This window comes from Pteropus medius, unplaced genomic scaffold, assembly GCF_902729225.1.
Source record: "Pteropus medius unplaced genomic scaffold, Ma_sr-lr_union100, whole genome shotgun sequence".
Classification (NCBI taxonomy): Eukaryota; Metazoa; Chordata; class Mammalia; order Chiroptera; family Pteropodidae; genus Pteropus; species Pteropus medius.
Window position 1 is genome coordinate 7418151 of NW_024342471.1, and position 27213 is coordinate 7445363.

The 27213-nt window shown below is 42.4% G+C and overlaps 1 non-coding gene and 2 pseudogenes across 1 annotated transcript; all 3 read right to left on the reverse strand.

Moving 5' to 3' along the window:
- Positions 1-7533: 7533 nt before the first annotated feature.
- LOC120604287 (uncharacterized) lies at positions 7534-7652 on the reverse strand (annotated as a pseudogene).
- Positions 7653-11369: 3717 nt separating this feature from the next.
- On the reverse strand, positions 11370-11488 carry LOC120604122 (uncharacterized; annotated as a pseudogene).
- A 2653-nt stretch (positions 11489-14141) lies between these two features.
- On the reverse strand, positions 14142-14245 carry LOC120604271 (small nucleolar RNA U13). The gene has a single exon (XR_005653300.1). It is a non-coding gene; the product is annotated as a small nucleolar RNA U13 (small nucleolar RNA).
- Between the last annotated feature and the right edge of the window lie 12968 nt (positions 14246-27213).

Below are 27213 nucleotides of genomic sequence, written 5' to 3' on the forward strand. Positions count from 1 at the left end.
CTTAAAAACCCCTGAGGCCACCTATGTAATACATCTATGTATTATATGCACATGCACTAGAATACATGGATGCCATTTATTCAGTTTGCTATATGTTGGCATATGAGCTAGCTGATTTATATATATTGTCATTTAAACCTCACATAAATCCTGCACAACCTGTATATTACCCCCATTTTATAAACAAGGAAATTGAGGCACACCACTAGTAAGAACAGATCTCTAGTCTAACCTTGGTTTGTCAGGCTTCCAAGCCCTTACTCCTCTTGCTCCTCCTTTCTATAGGTCATGTAGCAGCAAAGGCTGAGTTTACAATTCATTTATTCATTCATCAATATTTATTGAACATCCACTATGTGCCAGACACAGTGCTAGATGTAGGGATTCAGTTGTCAACAAGACAGACAGGATCTTGCCTCACAGAACATACAGTCCACTGAGAGGGAGGATCCCACAGTAGTTAAGAATGTGGGCTTTGGTTTCTGATTTTCTGTGTTCAAATTCTCACTGTGCCACTTTCTATTTATGTAGTCCTGGGTGACTTATTTAACTCCTAAGCTTCCATTTCATAATCTATAAAATAGAAATACTATAATTAATATCCCCAAGATTATTATGAGGAATAAATAAAACAATACTGGCTAATTGTTTAGCATAATTCCTGTACATAGTAAGCATTCAAAAAATATGAGTTGTAATTATCTTGGAAAATAGGCATCAATCAAATAGCTTTACAGTTATAAGTGTCAAAATAGGGGAGACACAAGTAAAAAAAAAAGAACCCAGAGTTTGACATACATATGATACTTAATAAGTATATGGAGAGAGAGAGAAGAAGGAGGAGGAGGAGGAAGACAGACAGGAGGGAAGGATAGGAAGAAGAAGGAATGAAATATAACACTACGTATGCATTGATATTTTAAAAGTATGACTGCTTAAAGACTATAGAGCATTTGTAATAAATGAGAGCTATAATCTATTTGGTTTTTGGAAACTTCTCTCTCATGGTAAGAAGGGAAGGGAGGAGAGATTAAGCAGGAGACGAGGGTCCAGGGGGCGGTGAGACTCCTCTCCAAGGACCAAAGCCTGGAGCCAGATCTTTAAAAGTCCCTCCACGTACTGCCCTGCTTAAAAGAGACTTAATGAGCCCCGGACAAACTTGGTGAGAAAGAGCGCTGGGACAGAGCTCTTCCCCCGGGGGACTGTTTTCTGTGGTTATAATGGGAAGGGAGGAAGGAGAGGGGTGATGTGTACAGAATAAGAGAAGACTCGCAGGGAAGTAAGAAGGATATAGAGCCAGAGAAAACAGTGATGTATGCATGTATGTGTGTAGTGTGTGTATTTGTGAGTATGTGTATGAGTTGTGTGTGTGTGTGTGTGTGCATGTGATCACATAATTTGGGCAGTACCAATCAGCTGTACTCCCATTAGGCCACCTTCAGGAACCCTGTAGCTAGAGGAATGCTCTGCTCCTCTCTCCACTGTGGCCAGCTAATGCCTCTCTGCTTTGACTCAGAAATTGTCCTCCCAGACACACACACACAGGCCTGGCTCCACCTCACCAAACCCCAGGGCAGAGCTTCCAAAGGAAACCAGTTCAATCCCAAGGGATAAGAGAGAGAGAAGGAGAAAGGAAGGAAGGAAGGGCGCTGCCCAATCTCAAATTCCCCACTGAAGGCCCTACAAGCTCAAGCCCTTGGGCCAAAAGTCTAGGCCCCTTCTGGTAGAGGTCTCTATGCATGGGCTCCAAGGCAGGAAGCAGAGATTCTTACACTCTTGGCATCTCAGACCCAATGATGGCAGCAATAATGAGAGTTAACAGGACTAACTGCTTAACATAAATCCTTACCGTGGATCATCTCATGTAACCTTCAAGACAGTCCTAGGAAGTAGGTCATGTTATTATCTCTATTAAGCAGGTAAGGAAACGGGCTCAGAGACATGATGTAATATGCCAAGGCAGTCTGGCACCAGAGCTCATCGTGACACCATACTGCACCTCGGGAGAGGTTCGAATCTTAATAGAGGGTGGGAGGCTTCCAAAGTTTAAGACCCCATGGTATCGTATGGAATGGAAACCAAACCAGGTGCTTCCCTTATATGTTGCTTTTTAATCTTCATTGAAGCCTTGTGAGGCAGGCACTATAATCTCCATTTTGCAGAGGAGAAAACCAAGGCTCAGAGAGGGAAAGCGACTTGTCCTAAGTCATACAACTAGTAAATGACAGAGCCCAAATATTAAACAGGTTATTTCTGATTCTTTAGAATTGGCCCTTCCTACTGGACTACTCAAGATTCTGGATAAAACTGTCTCTCAGAATGTCAGAGAATTGAAATCACAGGCCTGTAGAATTTAGAGTAAAGTGATGTTAGCATCCTAAAATCTTGGTAAGAGGAGAACCACTGAATGTCACCAAATTCAATTCCCCCACCCTACCTCGAGCAAGAAGCCCTTTTATAGCATCCCCAAGAGGTATCCCTCTAACCTGAGCTTGGGTGCCTCCAGTATCAGGGATCTCTCCTCTCCACAAGGCAGCCCATATCAAATAAGAAGCCACTCCCCACCATCCAAGCTAAGGCAGAGAGAGGGAACTCACACTTTTTAATTTTGCTGTCTAAGTGCTAGGGACTCAAGGCTGCCTCCTTAAAATGTCTGTTCAAATCAAGGCTGAGAGAAAATCCAATAATTCTCTTACAGCCATCCTATTCATTTCCTTCACAGGACTCATTACAATTTGTACTTCATGGTTCATATGTTTGTTTACTTAATTATCACCCATCTCTCCACTATATCGCAACAAAACTACATATGTATAGTTCCAGTTTTATTACAATTAAAGAAAGGTTTAAAATGTTCAGAACAAAAGATTCGCTGTCATACTTGACTTATGTCCCCAAATATGACAGAGAACATCTAAAATGGATGATACAATTATTTTTGTCTAGTCATATTTGAGCTTTAACAAATTGATAATCTCCTTTATTTACATATTATAAATTATGAGATTCAGATGTTGCAGAAATAAATGTGTATCAAAATAAATGTTACCATATTCCTTTCATTCTTAGCAGCTCAGTAATATATTTTTAAATTTTACCCAGCACTTTTAGATTTTTTTTTTTTTTTTGAGCAGAAGAGCTGTTCAGAGTATCTAATACTCTAAACTTTGGCTAATTTATGTCTGTAAAAGCTCCCTCTGGACCACCTGACTAATGTCTTCAGGCTGGCCAGCCCCCATTCAAGCATGACTAAGAGCCTTTGGAGCCCAGAGGCTTTTGAGGGGCCCCTCTGCATGCCCCTGGTGTTGGCCTTGTGCCTGAACCTCTCCTTGCAACTGATAGGCAGCCTTCTAACCATCCTGGAGCCCTGTCCCATGCCTTGGACCAATGAAGCTTTTTGAATAAACAAACTAACAAACAAATAAATAAAAGATCCCTCTGGCCACTAAACAGAATATAGACAATGGGGGGGTGTGTGTAAATTGGAAGCAAGAAGATCATTTAGGTAAGTAATCAGTTATATATTACTATGTAAAAACAACCCCACTCAGAGACTTAAAACAGTGAGGCAGGGTTCCGTGGGGATAGCTCATCTCTGTTCCATATAGTATCAGATGGCGTGACTTGACTGAGTATGGAAGATCCACTTTCAAGATGGCTCACTCACATACCTAGCCTGCTGATGAGAACTCTTGCCTGGGAGCTTGGGTGGGACTGATTACTGGAGGCTTCTGTTCTTCATGATCTACTGGGCTTCTCCATGATCCCCACAGCATGGTGATTGGGTTGCAATATCAAGTGTCTCAAGGAAGCAACATAAAAGGTCATGGTGGTTTTTTTTTTTTTTTATGATCTAGGCTAAGAAGTCACATAACATCATTTCTATTGTGCTCTATTGGTCAAGACAGTCGCCAAGCTCTTCCCAAATTCGGGAGGAAGGGAAATTACTCCACCTCTTAATGGAAAAATGACAGGATTCTAGAAGAGCATATGCGATGGGAGCTATTGTTGAGCCCATCTTTGGAAAATACAATCTGCACAAAGGCTGTTGAAGTTTTCAATATGGCAGGTGGTGATGACCTGGACTAAGGAGGTGGCTGCTGGGGCTGGGGAGATGGAGAGAAGTAAATATAATTGAGAGGTATTAAGGAGGTTAAGATTTGCTGATGGCTTGGGTGAAGGAGATTCCGAAGAGCCAATAGCAGTTAAAAGACATTTAAAGTATGTGACAGTTTAAGATAACCTAGGAAAACATAAGATTACCAAGGAAGGGAATATAAAGAAAGAAGAAAAACTGACCAAGAGCTGAGTCCTGGGGTAGAAATCAGGAGAAAGAGGAGAGGGCAAAAGTAGACGACCATCTTAGGAAGCAGGACATTTGCTGTTGGGTGTGTGTTTTGTTGGTTGGGGTGCGTGTGATTAAGAGAGTATTTTCCTCCTAAACCAGATAATAATCCTGGGCCTCTAATTCTAGCCCCAGGACAAGAAAATAAACCTTGTGGGGTAATGGTTCAGTCTGGGCTTCAGTGATGCTCAAGTGAGGAGCAAGAAACTTTCAGAGAATGGAGGTACAGGGGACAGGAGCCAGGGCAACGGGTTTGACTTTTTACCTAAAGATAATATGGAGGCAGGAAGGTGTTAACCTAGGCAGGGACAGAGCCGTGGTCTAAGAGCTTTTAGTCCCAATCCAATATTTCACTAGGAAGGAGCCAGAGGCCCCAGAGAGCCTCACCAGCCCTGTCTCCCCAGCCAATATTGGTCCCTCGCAAAAGATACTATCAACGAACTGGAGACAAGCTGGTGCTGGGGCCATAGGAGTCTGCGTCCCAGTGTCACATCTGACAGTTTCCAGCAGAGGGTAGCAGAGAGCCAGGGTTGCAAGGTCCCGGGCAGACTAGCCATCCAGCCGCAGCAGAAGAAAGATGAAAGTCTAGAATAGAGTGGGAAGTGGGGATCCTTGAGATTGCCACCTCTAAAGCACTTTTTTCCCTTTCTCATGTGAGGATTACACATCCATTTCACAGATGGGCTAATAACAATGGTTATTGTTACCATGATTTTACCAGTCGCCATGTATTGATCTTATCCCATTTCAGCACTCCCACTCCCACGCCAGTCACAGACCCAACCAATAGAAGGAGAATCAGCTTGGGGGTCAGCGAGACTTGGCCTCAGACCTGGCCTCTTCCACTGACTCACTGTGTGACCTCCAGTAGGTTGCTTCCCCTCTGAAAGAATGGGGATAATAAAACAAAAGGTTGGAAGGCTCTGAGAAATTTTTTTAATTAAATTTATTGAGGCAATATTGGTTAATAACAATATATAAATTGTAGGTGTACAACTTATAATACAATCTGAGAGAATTAAACGAGCCCAAAATAAGGTGTCTGGCACATGGAAGAGCCTCCATAAATTTTAATTCCCTCCTCTGGCTTTTGTAGACTGTTTTATTTTGACAAATTTATTAATATCACTTAATGGACATTCTCTGTGGATATACTCTCTGCCTGGACCTATCCTGGGTGCTTTGGGACACAGAGTAAGCATCCGAGACTGGCAGGAACCAGGGGACTTGTGTGAAGGTGGGTCCCCTCTAAGTCTATGCTCTGCCTATCTAGATTAAGAGCCAGGATTCCACATTCTTGCTGCCTTGCTTTAAAGTTTTATTGTGTCACTCACTATGACCTTGGGCAGGTGACATTATTTCTCTGAGCCTCAATTGCATCATCTGTAAAATGGGGATAGTTGTAATACCTACAGGATCAAAATGACATTTAAATGGGACAATGTACAGCTAATGCACATAGTTAAGTGTTCAGTAAATTTAAAAGCAAAACAGCCTCCCTGAAAGTTACTTCTCCCCGAGCAGTCTTTACTGCTCACTCAAGTCACCAACCACCCTTCTTGGATTTACCAAAGCAACCTGGTATCAGAGAGAAAGCAAAAACCCAGAATTTGACCATTGGTTCTACCACCCACCAGCTGTGTGGTCTTTGGCGTTCAGCCTCTCTGTTCTTCAGTTTTCTATCTAAAAAATTGGGATCATAACAGCACCTACTTATTGGGGTTGTTTTTAGGATTAAATGAGATAGTACCTAGAAACTGTTTAGCACTGTTACTGAAGAATAAGTACACAATATGTGTTTGGTGGTGGTGGTTGTTGTTGTTGTTGTTATTATTATTATTATTATTACTACTACTACTACTACTACTACAACTATTACTGCCATGTGATTGTCCACATCCACTCTGGCATCAATTCCTGTGGATTCAACCTCCTAAAAAGACTCTCAAAGCAATATCTATTCTCCACTTCCCAGGCCTGGCCCTGCCTGTCGTTTCACACCTCTGTTAGTCATTAGTTAAAGCACAGATTGCTGGGCCCCATCCCAGAGTTTCCAATTCAGTAGGTCTGCTGGTAGCCTGAGAATTTGCATTTTTTAGCAACTTCCCAGGCAACGATGCTGATGCTGTTATGGTCCAAGAATCACATTTTTGACAACCTCTGCTTTCTAGCCTCTCTGATTCAGGAGTCTTCCATCTAACCCTTTTCCGGGTTGGTGTCCTCAGAATGAGGGTGGCTCCGGGGGTAGAGAGGCTGCAGGTTGAGGTTTGAAAAGCAGACTGGCCTCTACTTCCAGAGTTTGTCCTTCATACTGGAATCTACTAGGTTATTCCTAGGGACTGAAAATTCCACCCCCTGGTTCCTCCCCCAACCCCCACCCAACCCACACACCCAGAGCTGGGAGCTCTCCCCTACTCACTCCTCTACCGGTCACTCACTCCAGGAGGAGTTCCAAGCTGTGGGGGGAGCCCCTGGGTCCAGAGCTCACCCATCCTCATGCCACATCTAGAACAACCCTTCATTCCTTTCTTCACAGATGTTTCATTCACCCTTGTCTCTGCTCTGAAATTCCCTCAAAGCATTTTCTAATAATTTTCCAAATCATAGTAATTACCTCATTATTTTGATATTAATTGACTTCACTTAGCATCAGGAGCCAACTGAAAGGTTCCCAGGCTCTGTGTGCAGGAGAGGACTCCTAGAGGCAGCCCTGCAAAAGAGCTGGCCTGGCTACAGCCCCGTGTCTCACCCCAGTCCTCCTCCATCCCCGCCCACCTTCCTTCACTCATGTTTTTGCACATGTCAGAGAGAAACCTGACTCTTGAGAAATGGTGAAGACCAGCTGTCCACTCTCCAGAAGCCTAGAGTCATACAACAAAATAGACACAGCATCTAGAAGGGAACCCAGGGCTCCTGGCCACCCAAGGGCAGCCTTTCCCCTTCCTGTTCTTAGCTACACCCCAAGACAGACCTTGGAAGTCTTAGAGATCTTCCAAAGCCTAGCCTGGATGAGGAGAGTCTCAGAGGACAAGAGTTAGGGACACCTGGGGCCCACCCCAGGACTCCTTGGCAGGAAACTTCCTCAAGCTCCTCCCATCACCTCCCAATAACTTAAACAGAGTGAGGCAATCCTTGGTTGACCTCACAGGTTGCAAGGAACTTGTCAGCTTACAATCTCTTATTTTTTAGGCCTATAGCGCCTGGTCTTCCTAGGCAGTCTCCCATTCAAGTACTAACCAGGCCTGACCCTGCTTAGCTTCTGAGATCAGACGAGATCAGGCTTGTTCAGGGAGGTATGGCCATAGACAAACTAATACTTATTGAATATGGTCCATAGCTTTCCAGGGGATAATTTGCTTAATCCTCATAGCATCTTATGAGGTAACAACTGTTATCGAACCCATTCTACAGATGAGGAAACTGAATCACAACCAAGAAGAAGGTTGGACAATTGTAACTGGTTGAGTCCTTGGGGAAGACTTCAGGCCTGAACCAATCAACTACTGAGGCCCTGGGATCCTACCTTCCTTACCATGAGACTTTCTTGTCTCTAGCAGTGCCTGTAACCTCTTTCAAGATTCCAAGATAATAAGATTAGCTCATAGGTATTGAGGGCTAACTCTGTACCAGATGCTTTCCTTGCATTATCTTACCTCTCCCTCAGGACTCTTTTCTATGATAAAGATTTAATTAGCCCCATTTCAAATGAGGAATGAGAGCTTAGGTGATCTGCCCAAGGACTCACTCAGTAGCAGATCTGGAATTTATTCAGATGGGCCTGACTTCCAAGCCTATTTTCCTAACCATGGACTCTTCTGCAAGTGGCCTCCTCTCTAGACTTCAGTTTCTCCATCTGTAGGGACCACTGATGAGGGCTCATAGAGTGCCAGACACCAGCTTACCACAATCTCTCCCTGGCCCACTGCACTTGGTCTTAGTGTGTTTGAATCTGTGACCCATTATAACCATGGAGCAACACTGCCTTCGTCATACCTGCCCACTCTCAGGTGGATAATAAGTGGATTTTCAAACCCAAGGCTCTCCAGGAAAATTGCCTAGGATGGGGAGAAGAGACAAACAATCTCTGTAGAAACGCTGCCCAGGGCAGGGCAAGCCAGGGCTGAGTGACTAGGCAGCCAGAAACTAGACTAGCCAAGCTGGGCAGGATAGGGAGGCAGTATAGAGGATCTTTTGTCAAGCCAGAAGCTGCAAGGCTGCCCCATCCCCACCATCTGGCTCCAGATCCTGCCCAGTGATGCATGATGGGGAAAATGGGGGTGGGGGGGCGGGTTTGCTGTGCTGGAGGCTGCCCACCTGCTCTGCCTCCCGGGATAAGCCAACCCAAGACCTCCCAGGCCCATCTGGCCAACACATCCCCAAGCCCTGACCACCCCTGGGGACTCCTTTCAACAGGCTGAAATTGGCCAGGAGTGTGGCCAGACTGTCAGGGTCACAGGTCACTGTTAATCTGCCAGAACAGGGGAGTGGCATGCAGCCGGTGTGGGCAAAGCCCTGGCAGTTCCTGATGTCTGATCTGGTGGCCACAGAGGGAGATTTTCCTCTTCTGAGAGTCAGGGAGGTAGGCTAGACATAATACAGAATTCTAGGAAAATTGCAGATGCTCACATTCTGCTACCTAACAATTCTTCTTTTAAGTGGGGACCCTAGAGAAACACCTATATGCTCAAGGTGTCATTTCAGCACTGTATATGATTGGCAATAACCTAAATGCCGATCAATAGAGGACTGAATAAACATAAGAACCATCTTCCTCAATGCTATTCAACTATTGTATCTGAAAACTGAGGACCCCCAACCCCCAAAAAGTCAACATGACTTGATTGTTTGCACTGGGAAATTCTTGCCCTGGAAAATAAGACAGTAAACCAATAAATAACTTCACTATTTACCTCGGGAAATTCTTGCAAACCAATTTGTTTGAGCAAACAGTTTGCTCACCTTGGCAACAGTTCACTATCACTATATCAAGAGCTTCTTCTCAGATGTCCACCAACTCTAAACTATTATGTCACAAACTGCCAATGAGTTTTCCACCTTTAAAAGACTCAGCTGAAACCACTTGAGCCCAGACTCTATCCCGCCTCCACCAACCCTATAAATATTCTTCCCTGACCACCCCATTCTGAGACACTGCTAAAACTCCCTAAAGGGGCTGTTCTCCCTTGCTGCAGCAAATTTCATAAAGTTGGCTTTGCTTAATTAGCAGTTTTTTCTGGTGGTCTTTCTGGAGAAGCTGACAATAAGTAAATAAAACATGATCTATTTATACAACAGAAAACTCTTCGGCAAATAAAAGGAATGAACTAAAAATGGTTGGATCTTGAAAACATAAGGTTAAGTGAAAAAATCAAGTTGCAGAAAAAATCAAGATTCGGAAAAAAATATGACAACTATGTAACATTTAAAAAATACACAAATAATACTGTGTATGATTTTAGGATAGACATATATAAAAACAAGTACAAGTATAAAAACATGCATGCGATTTATGGAAACCCAAATCCAAGGTGTTTATGAAAATAAAACTACCCTGTGGGGAGGCAGGAAGGACAGTGGGACAGAGGAGGAGTAAACGGAGGGTTCAGATCGAAGCTGTTTTATCACTTTTGTTGAAAAGGAAAACAAGAAATATTTGAAGTAACATTATCAAAATAGTATTATTTGATTATTTGGGGAAATAGGTACCCAGGTGATTTTTTAATTTCCTAAAATCACTTTTTAAAAAATGCTTATTGGCCACAAGCTTTGTGTGTTGGGGGGGTGGATAAAATATATGTAACATGAAACTTCCCATTTTAACTGTTTTTGAGTGTACAGTTCTATGTCATTAAGTACATTCACGTTTTTGTGCAACCCTCACCACCATCCATCTTCAGAAAATTTTCATCTTTCCAAACTGAAACTCTGTATTCATTAAATAATAACTCTCCATGCCTCACTCCCCCCAGTCCCTGGCAACTATCATTCTATTTTCTGCCTATATGAATTTGACTATTCTTGGTACCTCATACAAGTGATGTACAACACAAAAACTTGTCTTTTTATGACTCACTTATTTCACTTAGCATAACGTCCTCAAGTTTCATCCATGTTGTAGCATGTGTCAGAATTTCCTTCCTTGTTAAGGCTGAATAATATTCCATTGTGTGTATAGACCATTTTTGTTTATTCATTCATCCACTGAGGGACACTTAGCTTGCTTCCACCTTTTCACTATTCTGAATGATGTTGCTATGACATGGTTGTACAAATATCTGTTTGAGTTCTTGCTTTTACTTCTTTTGAATATATGCCCAGAAATCAAATTGCTGTTTCATATGGTGATTCTATGTTTAATTTTTTCAGAAATTGCCATACTATTTTCCATAGCAACTGCACCATTTTACAGCAGTGCACGAGGGTTTCAATTACACACACATACATATATATATATATATATATATATATATATATATATATATATATATATATGTATATAATAGCCATCCTAATGGGTGTGTGAAGTGGGTTTTTTATAAATGCAAATACCTTAATGCAAATAATCTTGTATGCTTTTCTGTATTAAATAAATAAATAAATAAATAAAACATTTTCAAAGCCAAAGGAAGGAGGGCAGTTCAGACTCAAGTCCATGATCCAGGAGTCTGTGTGGTATTGAACAAGTTACTTCACCTTTCTGAGTCCCAATTTTGCCATCTAGAAAAAGGGAGAAGTATTCCCAGAATAAGGGAAGTAACAATTGTGCAGACATTTGTGCAAAGAAAGGAATTTGGCCAGAAAGTCAGTAGTTCAGCCTGCAAAAGTTAAGGAGCAGAATCCGAGTGAAGGAAATGGAGGCCCCCTAATCCTCTACTGAGGGACAAGCACTTCCAAATTGTAAAGCCCTCCTCATTGCGCAGAAAATTAAGAAGAGGCCCAGAGGGTCCAGGGACCTGCCCACGGTAACAAGGGGCAGAGCTGGGATCTGATCCCAGAGCTGAAAGTTTTTTTGTTTTTTTTTTTATGCCTTCAGCACCTGGTCTTCCTAGGTGGTCTCCCTTCCAAGTACTAACCAGGCCAAACTCTGCTTAGCTTCTGAGATCAGATGGGATCGAGCTTGTTCAGGGTAGCATGGCCATAGACCCAGAGCTGAAACTCTTGCCTCTACAATTCACTGCCTTGCATAGGACCTTATCCTGATACCAAGAGATCAGTAAATAAGGGCCCTGCAGATCAGAAAGTTTGAGTAACTCAATAACAATAATTAATATTTAATGAGCATTTGCCATATGTCAGGTACCACACTAAGCTCTGAATCTTCACAACTCCAGTAAGTATATTTCTTGCTCACTGATTTGGAGATGGAGTCTCAGATAAGTCAGGGGCTTTGCCCAAAGTCACACAGCTAATAATGGTATCTGGGCTGTGTGGCTAGAGTAGAAATGGCCCCATCTAAGTGTGGAAGACTCAAGATTTTAAACCAGAACACAGCAGAACTCTAAGCCAGTGCATGTGACCCTCTTGTTCCTCAAGGAACAAAGGAGCTCAGCAGACCTCTTTCCCAACTGTCCCCTCTTTGAGCCTTCTTACCTCCCAGCCCTGGGCAAGGCCCAGGGAGGAGCTTCCCATTTGACTTGGAAGCTGACCCGCACAGGTCCTTAGGCACCATGTGGGGGAACCCTGAGGGTAGTAACTTCTAAGCCATCTCTGAGCTTCATCAGTGGCTTCTTCCCAGGTTACAGATGCTTCTATGTGACCTACGCTTTGGCCTTCTGGGCCCCCCAAAGCCTCTTCATGGGCCCAGCCAACCCCGAGCCATGTAGGCCCTTGCCCAGATACTAAGCACACAACAAGTTCCCAAAAGAGCCAAATCTGCAGATGGCCTTGGGGCATCCCCACCTCCAGACTCCCAGCATGGGCTCAGATGACCTCCTCCCTACTCCAGACCCTTGAAGAGCAGTGGAGGCTAGTTTAGATCTTAGAATTATGCTTCAGGCCACAAACCATTCTTTAAAAGCAGGGGAAAGAGCCTCAGGTTGGAATAATTATGAATAATAATTATATTATAGTTAAACTAATTAAAATAACAAGAGAACAATAAAAGTAATAGCTGACCTTGAGAATTTACCTGCATGCTAAACACACCTTCTCATTTAACCCATTTCCCGTTTGCCTGGTGCTTGTAGTTGCTGAGATAACTGGCAGATTACAGTCCTAACCATACCCCCAAAGTTTGCCATGAAATATCTTGCTTTTATTATTATTTTTGCATCAGTCTAGTATATTGATAGTCTTTGGAAACAAATGATATCATTCTATTTATAGCATTTGGTTTTTAGTTGTGGTGATTCCATTTACAAAATAGAGTAATTCTCTCGATCGCTGAAATATCAAATCCTAGAAAACTGTAGCATTCCTATGCATGTTAACATCGTTCTCGAACAGTTGTTAGCCGAAGATTCATTTGAAGAATCAGTTTATGTATACATTTCTGTAACATTGAAATTAGAGAAAAGTTTTGTTTAGAAATAACTCCAAGAGCAGTTTTTACATTTTATTTTCACATTGAAAACCAGTCAGATTTGCTTCAACCTCAAAGAGAGTGTTTACCTAAAATTAAATTAATGCTGGCAGCAAGCTGCACTTTTTTGTTCTAAACAGGAAATGGGTTAATCTCATAAGTCTCTCAAGAATGCAGTGAGGTAAGAGTGATTTCTTTCCATTTTGAAGAAGTGAAAACCAAGCTCAGAGAGGTTGGGGAACTCACCCAAGGTCATACAGCTGCCAGGTGGGGGTACCTAAAGAGCAAAGAGATCTTGTAACCTTGTTACCCAGCCTGATGCTTCCTGGAAGACTTTGGTAAAGTTAAAACCTCTGAGCCTCAGTTTGCCCAGACGCAGAGGGGAAATTAAAAAGTACAGAAAAGGAGCAAAAAAGGATGGAGCGGCGCCATTCAGTACAGAGTGGAAGCAGATTACTAAGGAATATGAGAGGAATCTAATTAAGGTTATGAGGTAGAAAATCTTAGTCCCATTTCACAGATGTGGACTTGGCAGCATAGGCAGGTTAAATAACACAGCTGCTGGACAGATTTGTGTCCAGATCTGTCAGACTCCAAAGCCCTCTGTGACTATTTCACCAGAGGTCCATCAGCAAGTTCCTGGTGCAAAACCAAAGGCCTTGAATACTGTGTGAGGTTTGGGAATAGAGCAAGGAAATAAAATGGAATCACTATAGTTGAGCTGCTGAATTAGTAAAATTAAGTATGTTGAGGCTTGAGGAAACAATTCTATTCTTGTAACTAGCCTGAGAACTTGAATTTTTGAACGTTCTGGTCCTGCATCAATGCCCGGCTGGCTATACGTCAATTCATTATGTGTAAATACCTGTGAAACAAGACAGATAGTGCAAGGAAGTCCCCTCCCTCTCCAAGATATGACTCCAGAAATTTCTTTCTTCAGACTTCCCTCTGTTTTAGCCCTGACAAAAGAGAAAATCAGTCTTTTCCACCTTAGATGCCATCCTTGGCTAAGGCCTGACCTTTGATTAATTATAATATCATTATAATCTCATCTGCATTGCAAATACCGCAGCTCTCATCACAAGCCTGAAGCCATGACAGTTCAGGAAACACCATAAAAAGAAGAGCCTGCCTACTGGGAGGAGGCTATGCCAGGCTCTATCACATTTTACCTCCAGAACTGGGGCCTAAAAAGCCCTGCCATAAGACGCCCCTAGTGCTACACTTTTTCTTCTTAAGTGTAAGTTTGCACTCCTTTTTTTTTTTTTTTTTTAATGTCAGCCAGGTAATGTGCCGATGTCATAACACAGTTTGAGGGAGGCACATCTCACACAACAGCATGAACAGCCAATCATCACACTTATGAACTACAAAAGGATCTGCACTCTTCTCTTGAGTGTGTACTTTCTCTTTAATAAACCTTATGCTTTCCTGCTTGCTGTCCATCTTGCCCTTGAATTCTTTCTCCCAGCATAAGACAAGAACCTGGTTGCTGGAGCTCGAAGCTTTCTGGCAACACCTGGACATACACCAGCCCTCCAGATAACTTTCTGATTACTCCCTGAAGGACTCATGTAATGTATGCAGGCTACCTAACATATACCTGACATCCATTATCCCGACCACCAGACCTGACGCTCATCCTCTATACCAGGGACCCCTAATTCCCGGGGAGTGGTCCATGGCCTGTTAGGAACTGTGCCACACAATAGGAGGTGAGCAGCAGACAAGTAAGGAAAGTTTCATCTGTATTTGCAGCCACTAGCATCACCATCTCAGCTCTATCTAAGATCATTGGACATTATAGATTTTCATAAGAGCACTGTTCCTTGGTTTCAAAAAGGTTGGGGACTGCTGCTCTAGACCACATGGCATCCATCATCCATATTGCCTGACATCTAACTGATAACCATTCTGGACCAACCCTAGGGTTAAGAATGAATCTTGATTATTCTCAAGAATGTATTTTCTACTATAAGAACTCTGAATTTTCCTTTCTTCTTTGCAACATTTCTGTATTTTTTTTCCAGCTGTGTTCTGAGTTTGCAAATGTAATAGCCTTGAATAAATCTTTATCATTTATTTCTAGACAAAGACTCCCCAGACTCCTTTTGAGTTTGTTTGCCAGACTTTTTCTCTCTAGATCTGCACTATCCCATACAGTAGCCATTAGTCACAAGCAGTTATTTATAATTAAATAAAATTAACAATTCAGTTCCTCTGTCTCATTAGCCACATTACAGGCGCTCAATAGCCACATGTGGCTAATGACTACCACACAGGACAAGCGTAGATATGGAACACCTCCATCATCTCAGAGACTTCAGTTGAAGAGCGCTGATCTAGATGTTGGAGAGGGAAGGCACTGAAAGGTAGAAGCAGCAGGAAAGTGACCATGGCAGGTCTTTGTGCTGGAACTATCACTCATTACAAGTCAAAGAGGGAAAGAGGTGCGTACCCAACAGGTTAAAGTGAACAGATTGTGATGAAGAAACTGAACCCAAGTGGCAGGAGGAGGCAAGGAGGTGGAGGCAGTGAGGGAGCCAAGAGGTATTCCCAAGAGTTCAGCCTTCTGCTTCTGACAAACCTGGAATCCTCTCCCTGCGACTCGCTGTGTGGCTTTGGGCAATGTGGGCATGCAACTTCTCTGGGCCTTAGTTTTGTGAAAGAAAATAGGGGTTCTATGGAAAGTAACCTCACAGGATGATCTGATCATAAATTCCTAACTGGGCAAGTCATAGTGGGTAGTCACGCCCCAGGCATACAACTTCTTTACTAAAAAGACTTATCTTAGCCTTAAGCAAGCCCTGTCCATTGTTTCCATTAACACACCTTTGAAATGCTCCCTTTCAGAGCCCACAAGAGAACAAGCACCTAATCTTAATTACCCTGTGATCCCACCCCAGCATTGCTTCTTCCCACCTTCACATAATCTTCCTTACATTCCCTCCTTAATCTCAAATGCATAAAAAGAAACTACAAACTGTTATTCTCTGAAGCATTTATCTCACTCAGTCTGTTGAGATCTTGCTTCCAGGTACATCCTCTTTGGGGCTCAAATAAAATTTTACCAAAATCCTGTACAGGTTTAAACATTATTACATCGATAGTTTCTTCAACTGTAAAATGGAAATAATAAAAGTACCAGCTGCACAAGAGTGGTTGTGAGCTTTAAAGGGATAATATGGGTACAAGCAAACCTTCTACTATCTGATAAAGGACCAGTTTATTGTTTCCAATCCATTGTGGACTGATACTTTTGTAAAATAAAATTAAAATGAATTATTAAAAAAGATCACGTGCTTAGATATTATGGCAATGTCAAATTGCCATAAGACTTTCTAAACACTCTTCATTTCTTACTTATTTTGTGGTAAGAGTTTGGGGACTAACACTATCCAAGAACCACATTGAGTGGCAATGAATGTAGATCATTTATGTGGAAAAAAAGGGAGTTCTGTGGAAAGTAACCTCACAAAGTGATATGGTCATAAAGTCCTAAGTGCGACAGGTCATGGTGGGTAGGCATATAACTTTAGTAAAAGGCTTATCTTTGCCTTAAGTAAACCCAGTCCACTGTTTCCGTACATCTAGGTTTACAAACCTTTGAAATGCCCACTTTCAGATCCCTCCTTCTAAAGTGTGAGAGCACATAATCTTAACCAGTCTGTAATCCAATCTTGGCCTTGCTTTCTGTAATCCATTCTTGGCCTTGCTCCCTCTTGTAATCTTCCTTAAATTCCCTCCTTAATTTCAAATGCATAAAAGGAAATGCAAAACCGTTATTCTCTGGAGCATTAGTGATCTTGCCGCCAGGCATATAGCATCAGTTTGGCTCAAATAAACTCAAAAATCTTCTATAGGTTTGTATGTTTCCTACGTCAACAATTGGTTTTATGGCTGACATAATCAATGGCAGCCATTGCTATTATTAACAATAATATTAGAAGGAGCCATGAATAATAAATGTGGGAGTGGGGAAGAGTCTAAGACAATACCATATTATAGCTAATAGTCATAAGGAGGAGAGGTAGGACTGAGGCCCAGACAGTCACTCCAGAGTCTTCTGATTCAGTGCAGCGGGGAGAGGGCTACCCAGGAATTGGGACCTGGCTCAGCCCAGATGTGCCTCTGAGCATTATATTTTTGTCAGCTTCTCTGCTGCTGAAACTCTGGTGTTATCACATGAAGGTAGAAAGATGGATCCTTTTGCAATAGGTTGTCTTACTGATTAAATCGCTGAGTGAGGGACAGATGCCAGTTCCTAAACTCTACACTCACTGCCACAGGACCTTTGTACATGCTACTTATTCCCTCCTCTTGCGTGTTTTTCCTTCCTTCAACTGGTTAACTCCCACTGATCACTGAGAATTTTGCTCCTTAGCTGCTTTCATAGGGAAGGTTCCTGACTGATTAGAATTTCATGGCTTCAAAGTTCTCTTAGTTGGAATTTCACAACCAGAGGAGAATTCTATTGATTGGAATTTTATGGCGCTAGAAAAGTATTGATTAGCATTCCATGGCCCCAGAATTCTATTACTTAGAATTTTATGACTTGAGAATGCTATTGATTTGGATTTTATGGCATCTTAGTCTTTTGGCGATGCATGCTTCCCTCGGATACCCACACAGGTCGCTCAGCTCTCTGCTCAAACTGTGACTTCAGGGAGACTTTCCCTCACTTTCTTATTTCAAATTGTCTGTCTGCCAACCATTCCTGCTTTATTTTTCTCCACGGTGGTTATTGTCACTTAACAACATTTCAACGACATTACTTATTGTAACAACATTTCAACGACGTTACTTATTGCTTTCTGTACTAGAAGTTAAGAAGCTCCACCAGGGCAGGAATTTTTATTTGTCTGGTTCACTGCAGTATCCCCAGGGCCTGGAACAGTGCTTGGCACACGTAGATGCTCAATAAATATTTATCGAAATATTTATAAATGAGTGAACTACAGAATGAGTAAGCCGTTGTAATTGTTATATAAAGGTACCATATAATCATTTCTAAAATAGCGACTGCCAACTTATTCACCCACCTTCTCTAGCATGCTCTGTCCCACTCAACATTTCAACTCATGATGGAGAGGGGAGTGCCTCTGCCCTTTCCCACTGTGCCTCTCTCCCTAAGACAGGGGTCTCATCTGAGTCGCTAGGCTCCTACGAGAGAAAAGGAATTGAAATAAATGTAGGGGGTTGGTGAGTGTAAAAGAGGGTATCCTAGGACCGGGACTCTACTAATTTTTCAGACCTCAAATATTGCCATTACCTCCTATAAGCTCTCTCTCACAGCCAGATTAACTTGGCTCTTCTGTCAAATGCTCTTTAACTTTCAAGAACCCTGTTCACAACTCTGTACTGTTTGTATTTAGAGATGTGCTGGGTGATTGTTTAATTGCTATCTGTAGATAAGGACCACATCTGCTCTGTATTTCATGCCTAGACCAGGGCCTGGCACACAATAGGTGTTCCAGACCTATTTGTGGAATAAATGCATGAATACCATATCGCACTCCTGCTGGGAAGGCGGAAAAGGAAGGACCTGCTAGGGGCAAGAGTTGCCAAGGGTCAGGGGCTGCCAGAGGGAGGAAAACCCTCGGGAGTTTGTGAGTTTTGGTCCCCAGCCTTCCCTTCTGGAGCCTTCTCCACGGTAAGAGGTAGGGTAAGGGTGAGCAAACGTTTTCTATAAATGGAAAGATAGTAAAAATAGGCTGCCTGCTGTTAGAGAAATCAATCATAGACAATATATAAACAATAAGCATAACTGTGTCCCCCGAAAAATCCTTACCTAAGGATGCTAAAATCTGAATGTTTCACATATCACAAATGACATTCTTTGAACTTCTCGACAGTTAAAAAGTGTAAACACCTCATGAATGACAAGTGTTGTATTTGCAAAACCCCCAAAATAAAGCTTTAAGTAGAATTAAGAATTAAGAGTGGGAAACTCAGGTGAAGAGGGCCATTTGCTCTCTATGTCTGCAATGTTGGGCAAGTCACTTGACCACTCAGAGCCTGGGGAGATAATAAAAGCCCTTGGTTTCCAAGGATTAACTGAGATAATGCCTTCAGCTCCAGCCCAACCAGCTCAGCTCAGCATGAGCCACTGGGTTAATAAAAATCATTATCATTATTACCAGAGGGACTTTGGGAGGAGTAAACGGAAGGACCTATGCAAATCCCCCAGCTCAAAGTCTGCATCAAGAAGTCCTCTAGAGAAGATGCTAACTTGCACTGTTCTCCCCTCTTCCACCCTAGGTCACCCGAGATAAACCTCCCCAGCATCTTCCATTAGCTCCACCCCCAAACCAGGCTCTTCTGTTCCCTTGGCCCAGACCGGAGAAGGTGCCCATGGCAGCTGGCCAGGGTGCAGGCAGAGAGCCGGGTGTGGAGGGAAGAGGGTTCTGACCAGGCCCCTGGCTCATTGTCTGAACCCGCCAGCCAGCTGATGTCCTGGGTTACCCACACCAGCTGGCCGGCCCCACCCCCACCCTAACAACTTCTCCCAGGTCCCTCCCTGTCACTCAGCGGCGGCCCCCACCCACCTGCAGCCCAGAAAGGCTCAGGGTGTGACAGAGGGTCTGAGCTTTTGTCCCCCAAACTGTAGGCTGATTTGCATTCCTTTAGCAATTTGCACAGCGCATTCATTTGTAGAGAGCTAGACTGCTGTAAAGCCTGCAAGGTCCTTTGGGTTTTCCTTATTTGAGTGAGCTTTCGAAATGTGATTTGGGGTGTTCCCTTTCAGCTTTCGGCATTTCCTTATTCTCGGACTTTGGCCAAGTGACTTTGCCATTCAAATCTTCAGTTTCCTCATCTGTAAATGGGGCAATAACACCTTTCCTCTAGAATGGTTGTGGGGAATAAATAAGAAAACATATGCAATGTACCTGGCACAAAGTATGTGCTCAGCAGATGTATGTGTTACATAAACATATTATCAGCATCCTAATGTTCTCCAGTGCCAACTACTGAAACCTATGCTGTCCAACAAGGTAGCCAAGTAGGCGCATGAGGCTATTTTAACTAAAATTAATTAAAATTAAGTTAGATTGGAACTTTAGTTACTCAGTCGCACCAGCCACATTTTAAGTACTCAATATCGACAAGTTCTGGTGGCTGTCATACTGAGCAGTGCAGATATGGAACAATCCCATTATCGAAGCAAGTTGTACTAGACTGTCCTGATTCAAACCTTCTCACTCCCTTGAGCTTTTTCTTCCTTTCCTTCCCCAAAAGCGCTCTCCCTTCTGGAGTCTTCTCCCCACCCCATCAAGGTAATGATCTTGGTGAGTGGGTGCTCTTTTGTTCTCTGCACCTGGGCAGGAAGGTGGAGAACAGGTGTGGAGCTGTGCCCTGGAGCACTGGGGGGGTGGGCGCCAATTGTATTGTAAAGCAAACAGCTGCACCCAACTTTGTCCTGGCCACCAGCAGGAGCCTCCAAGGGCCCGGATGCAGATGAGGGCCCTGGCCCCACCACTTCCAGAGGCGGTTTAAAGTCACATGACCTATCTGGGCCTGGGATGAGCAATTTCCATCACATCTGACACTTGGGGAAGGTGTGCCAGATGGGAAGCCCAACATGGAGGGGAGGGGAGGATTAGCAATGTTTCAATGCCAAGGCTCAGTTGCACCAGAGGCTGAAAGAAGTAAATGGGTCACATTCAGACTATTTCAAACCATATGCAGCCACCTCACCTCTGGAGTTTTAACAATCGCAGCAATAAAAGTACATCTCCATATAATGGGCTATTGGCATCCCTAAACCTAAACTCTTGCTTTTGTCCCCAGGATGTGTCTGTTCATCCCAAAGGCTGTTTCCATGTAAGGCAATGGCCACTCCAATCTTCCAGTTATCCATACCAAAACCTTAGAATTATCCTTGACCCTTCTTTTTTCCATACCCTACAAAGGTAGCCATTATTATATCCTATTGGCTCCATCTTCAAAATATATCTCAAATCCAAGTTCTTCTCACCATCTCCACTGCCTGCCACCACTCTGGTCTGAGCCATCATTGTCTCCCTCCAGGATTAGTGGCAGCTTCCTACCTTTGCCCCCTCAAGGATACTCTTCACCCCAGAGGAATGAAGATCATGTCACTCCTCTGCTCAAAACTGCCCGGTTTCTCCAAAATCCACTTAGAACAAACTCAAATTCCTTACTGTGGACTACTGGGCCTCATTTACCTGGCCCTGGTCTCCTTGCTCAGCTACATATTGATGTCCTTTCTGTGCTGTGCACCCTCCTGCTACCCTCTGCCAGGAGCCATTCTTCCCTCACACAGCTTCTGGCAGCTCCCTTATCATCTTCCGGTCTCAGGAATGTAAATGCCGTTTTTAGAGACTTTCTTTGTCACCTTATATAAAATAACACCCATACTACCTGCTGCCTTTGTCTCATCTTGTTTTTCCTCAGAGAACCTATCATTTATTTACTTGCTCACTGTCAGTCCGTCATCTTCCTCATGAGACAGGAGACTCCATGAGGCAGAGATTTTGTCTGTCCTGTTCACTGCTGTATCCCCAGTGCTCAGGACATACCTGGCACATAGTTAAGGAAAGAAAGAAGCACAATAGGTGCTAGGAACCAATGCTAAACACCTAATGGTTATCTAATACTCACAGCCCCTAAGGCAGGTACTGTCCTTATCTGACTTTGCAGATGGGGAAATGAAGCTCAGATGCAATGATTTGCCCCAAATTAGAAACAGACTTATTCTTAGTGTGTCTCTTGTACCACTCTCCCACAGACAATTGAAACTGACAGTCTGGGAGCAGTAGGAGACTGGATTCTGAGTGCCCCAGGGGATTCAATTGCATAGGAATGACATAAGACCCTTTGCTCTCGGATGAGTCTTGTACACATTCTCAGGAGGCTCTGAATCTCTGGATTTATCTGGTCTTTTAGTATGATTGTAGCCAATTGTTTAAAGGAAAAAAAAAAGCAAACCGGATCTCACTAGGGTGTACTTGAAACCTTTTGTATGCATTCCCTTGCCTCAGGCTGTAACCTACCTTCCAGGATTTCCAAGTGGCAGCCCAGCTGTCCCACCCAAGTCACTCTCTTACCCTGCAGCCTGAACTTGCTGAAAGGGTATGGTTAAAGGTCTGAAAAGCTCTGTGGGTGAGGCTGGTAAAGAAGAGGTAGGAGGGAGAAGGAAGTCTGAGAGATAGACAGAGGCCATATGGGACTTTGCAGATCCTGGTGGGCAATTTAGATTTTATTTTAAGCTCAACGAGAAGTCTCAGAGGTGTTTGTTATTTTTGTTTGTTTGCTTTTTAACTTTTTATTGAAGAAAAACATAGAGAACAAATCATAAATATCAATTTTCTCAAGCTGAATACACACCGTGATGGCCCAGCACCTAGATCAAGAATCAGAACTTCACTAGCTCCCAGAAGCCCTCTTGGAGTGCCAGCCTGGTCACTAGCCCTCCCCCATCCCAAGGGTCACTACTATCCTGACCTCTAACAATGTAGCTTAATTTTACTTATTCTTGAGACTTTACATATAAGTGCAGTTCATATTTTTTTTTGTATGTACTCTTGTGTGTCTAGCTTCTTTCATGTGAGATTCATCTCTGTTGTCAGTATAGTTTATTCATTGTCATTGCTATGTAGTACTCCATCATGTGAATATATCACAGTTTATCTTTCTCCTGTTGACAGACACTTAGGAACCTTCCGGTTTGAGGTTTTGTAAATAATACTCTGTCAAATTAACTCAAAAAGAGTCTGGAGGCTTTGGCTAGAAATAAACGATAAAGATTTATTCAAGTATCTTAGAGTTTGCAAACTGGAGAAATAGCTAGGCAAAAACCCAGAGGTGTTCCTAAGAAGAAAGAAAATTTAAGAGTTCTTATAGTAAGAAGTACATTCTAAAGAAATATCAGTCCTGCATTTTTAGCCCTAGGGTTGGTCCAGGATGGTTATCAGTCAGATGTCAGGCAGTCTGGATGATAGATGCCAGGTGGTCTGGAAGATGGACACCAGCAGGTCTGGTCAGGCCTAGTGGTCTGGATAATAGACGCCAGGTGGATGTCAGGTGGCTTGGGTACCTGAGTCCTTCAGGTGGTAATCAGAGGGTTATGTTGAGGTCTGGTGTATGTCCAGATGCATATCCAGGCATTGATGCAGGACTGGAAAGTTCAAAAGTTTAAGTTCCCAGGCTAGTTAGAACAAGAATAGAGTCTTTTCTCGTGCCTCAACCTTCATATGTTAGTAATTTTAGCGACTCAATTAAAGTGACTCCATTTTATTTTTGACTCCATTTTATATATTCCCTATCTTCACTTTGTCCTTAGCTCCTATAAACAATTGTGTACACGTCTTTTCATGCATACATGTAAGCATTCCTCTCCACTAGCTACCTAGAGTGGAAATGCTAGGTCATAGAACAGGCTTGTGTTTAGCTTTAGTAGATACTGTTTTTCTAAGTGGTCGTACCACTTATACTACCACCACCAGATAGGAAAGTTCATGAGGATTTTAGGCAGGGAGAGAAACAATCTGAGTCCCAGTCCACCACCAATGCTATCAAATGTTTATTGAGTGACTAAGTGTGTGAATACGCAAACACAAGTTGAAAGGGAAACAGCTTCTGACTGAAGCTAGCTGAACTCTTCTGACTGGTAGTTTCTCATCAGACACTGTCCCAGGCCCAGAGACCAGACATAAACAAGGAAAGATCCCTGCCACTAAAGAATGCGCAGCCTATATGGAGAGTTTAAAGCTGTGCTCCAGTGGGGTTTCTGCTTTCAATACAATGGAACTTGTATTTTCTGAAAGGACCAGAGTACCTGAAGAAATAGAAGTGGAGGAACATGATAACAGGTGGACAGAACTTTAAGACTTATTCATCCCTAGGCCTAAAGAAGGCCCAAGGACCAGTTTGGGCAAAGGCCTGGAAGATAGAATGGTGTCTGGAAATCAAGAATGGTGACCTGGGTAAAAACAGGTTCTGGAATCAATCACTTACCATCTGTGCGTACTAGCAGAAATCACTTAACCCTCATGAGCCTTAGTCTTCTAGTATGTTAAAAGAGCATGTTAAAAATAGCACTCAACCTGGCAGGACTGTTAGTTATGTTTTGAGCTTCATGCGCAATACCTGGCACATTGGAAACAATCAATGTAGCTCTTGAGAAGTATTTCTGTATGACTGAAGAAGTTAGAGTGTGTACAGTGCTGAATACCCTGATGAATTTAAATAGTTTCCATCAGGCAATAAGGAGCCAGTTAGGATTTTTAAAGGAGGCCGGGGAGTGGGCAGGGAAACAAATCAGAGGTGAGTTGCGGTTAGAACTTCTGACTGCAGAAGACAGTTAGTGAGAGCCTTAGAGGCAGGAAAGCCGATTAGGAGACTTGCAACAGTGCAGTACACATTCTTGCAGGTATGACAGATTTTATAATAAAATGTCTAAAGGAAAATCAAATAAATAAACAAGTAATGAAAATTTCACCCTGGACAGTATTGTAGCCACCAGCCCCCGATAGACACACGGACCACCAGAAATCAGTGAGTTATAGGAAACACACTCTTTATTCAGCCAGCTGGGTCTGCCAGGGGGTACGCAGACCCCAAATTAAGCAGCCCCGAAATGTAGAAGTACAGGGTTTTTAAGCCCTAAATCTTATTTCTCATTCTGTCTTAAACACAAAGGTCTATTTTTCTTCTATTTACTGTCAACCCACAGGTCAGTTGTGCAAGCGGGGGTACAGAAGCAGAAAGCTTATTGATAGAATGTTATGTTCCCATGGGTGATAGCCTATGTAACCATAGGTGATAGCCAAGCAGTAATTTTTCAGCCAGCACAGACAGTAGAAGTCATGGAGGAAGTTAAGGAGGAAGACATGGATTTTAGAAGTCAACAAGAAAATGATGGGTTATGGGAGCTGAGAGGAGCAAGCCTGTGTACCATTATCTGCAGGGCAAGAGGTACACTGCTGGGCACTTCTGAGTCTCATGCATTTACTTACCCATCAGGGAGCAATACTGGCCATTAGTAATGTATCATATTTTTACCTACAAATTTGGAAATAATGTAAAATAATTTTAATACCCATTGTTAGAGTGTTGTGAGATGAGCATGCTCAGCCAATAATGATGGAAATATGACTTGGTAAAACTGAAAATGTTGCTATTATTTGACCCAATAATACCATTTTGGAAAATCTATTCTAAGGCTGATGCACAGTGATGTTCAACAAGGCATAATTTATATCGGAAAAAAATTAAAAAGAAGCAGCCCTAATGACTATGCATATTGGATTCTACCAAAAGTAGAATATCATCTCCATTAAAGTGACATTTATGAATAATTTTTAATGACATGGAAAAATGCCAATGTATATAATAGTGAAAAAAGAAAAAAGTTAGGACACAGAAATATATTGCCGGTATCATTTTAATAATATAAATACCCATGAATAAAAAAAAGTTGGGAAAGATATACAGTAAAATGGTGAAAGTAATTTGTTTTTCAGTGTCAAGAATTAAGAGTGGTTTTCATTTTCTTCCTAATCATGCTGTGTGGTACAGAAATCCCTCACTATGGTTATGCTCACATTCCTCTCATAATCATAAACAATAATGAATTTTAATAACACAGCCCATGGCCAAAAAACTCTTCTCATTCATCTCTCCCTCTAAGCTCTTGGGCTCTTCAGTCTCCTGTGGAGAAAAAGCCTTGCTTATTAGAAAAGTTCCAACCATGCCTTCTCAGGCGCACAGACAGGCTCTTTAAAGTGCCATTGGCATTTCAGGCTCCTGTTTACCCAACAAGGACCATACACTTTTAAATCAGCTTCCCTCAATGACTGTCATCTGGCTGGGCGGTGTGTTTATCATTCATTAACGGAAGGGGCACGGCTAGGGCAGAAGGCAGGCTGCATGCACTTCTCCCTGACACCCCTCTTTATCCTTCTTGTCACTAAAGAAAAACAATTACTTGGTTTGGACAGGAAACAGCCAGAGTTCTGAGCAATTTCCTTGGGTGTACGTAGACTATAATTCCTTTACGAAGTTGTGAAAAAAAAGTCAAAATTCAGTTCTGTCACCTGAGACTAAGCTTCTAACTCAGGCAAACTTCATTGTATAAGTCTCTTAACCTTTCTGAGTCTGTTTCTTTGGCTGGAAAATGGAGGGTTGCAAAACTGAAGTCAAATTGAGTTTACAAGGCACCCAGCCTCGTCTCTCTAACTCTTAAATGTTAGTGTCCCTGACCCTGTAGGCCGTAAGTAATCAACAAATACTGGCAGATGCTTTGTGGCTCTGATCTGTTCCCAGAAAGCCTCTCTCCTCCACCCGCAACACACATACACACTCCACCAGGAACTAAGCCAGAACGAGAAAGAAATAGAAAAGGTGGTGAGCCTGTGGATACTAATTTGCTATCTCTATATCTAAAATCCAACATAACTTGAGAAATCTATGTGTTCAAAGCCAGGCTTCCCCAAGTCTTCAGCAAGAAAGTTTTATTCTTAAATACAGTAGAATGTGGTATATCCAAACAATGGAGCAATATCTGGCAATAAAAAGGAAGGCAAACTATTGACAGAAACATAGACACATCTCAAAATCATTATGCTGGGTGAAAGAAGCCAGACAAGAGAGTACATACTGTATGAGTCCGTTTACATGCAATTTTAGAAAATGCAAACTAATGCATAGTGACAGACGGTAGATCAGTGCTTCCTTTGGCCCGGGTACAGATGGAAAGAGCAAGACGAATCTAACAGGGTGATAAAAATGTTCTGTATCTTGATAGTGCTGGAGATTTCACAGATATATACAACCATCAAAACTCATCAAATTGTGTCCTTTAAATTGATGTGATTCATTGTAAATAAAATACATTTTAATAAAGATGATTTTTAAAAAAGCAATAAGATTTGGGGGAGGGCTGGATGCAGACTGACTGCTAATAAAGAATATGTAGTTTCTTTCTGGGGTGATGAAATATTATAAAATTAGATTCTGGTGATGGTTACACAGCTCTGTGAATATACTAAAAACTACTGAATTATACATTTTAAATGGGCGAATGCATGGTATATGAATAATATCTCAATAAAGCTGTTAAACAAAAAGCAACCACATAGCTATGATTATAGAAGTCAAAATAGTGGTGACCTCAAGGTGGAATACTGACTAGAAAGAAACACTACAGAGGCTTCTAGAGTGGTGGAAAATTAACTTTATATTAATATGAGTGGTGGTTATAAGATATTAAGCCTGAAACGATTTATTGAGCTCTATGCTTGAGATTTGTTCATTTTGTTATATGTATTACATATTGTATTTCAATTTTTCACTTTTAAATTCATTATAAAGTTTATATAAA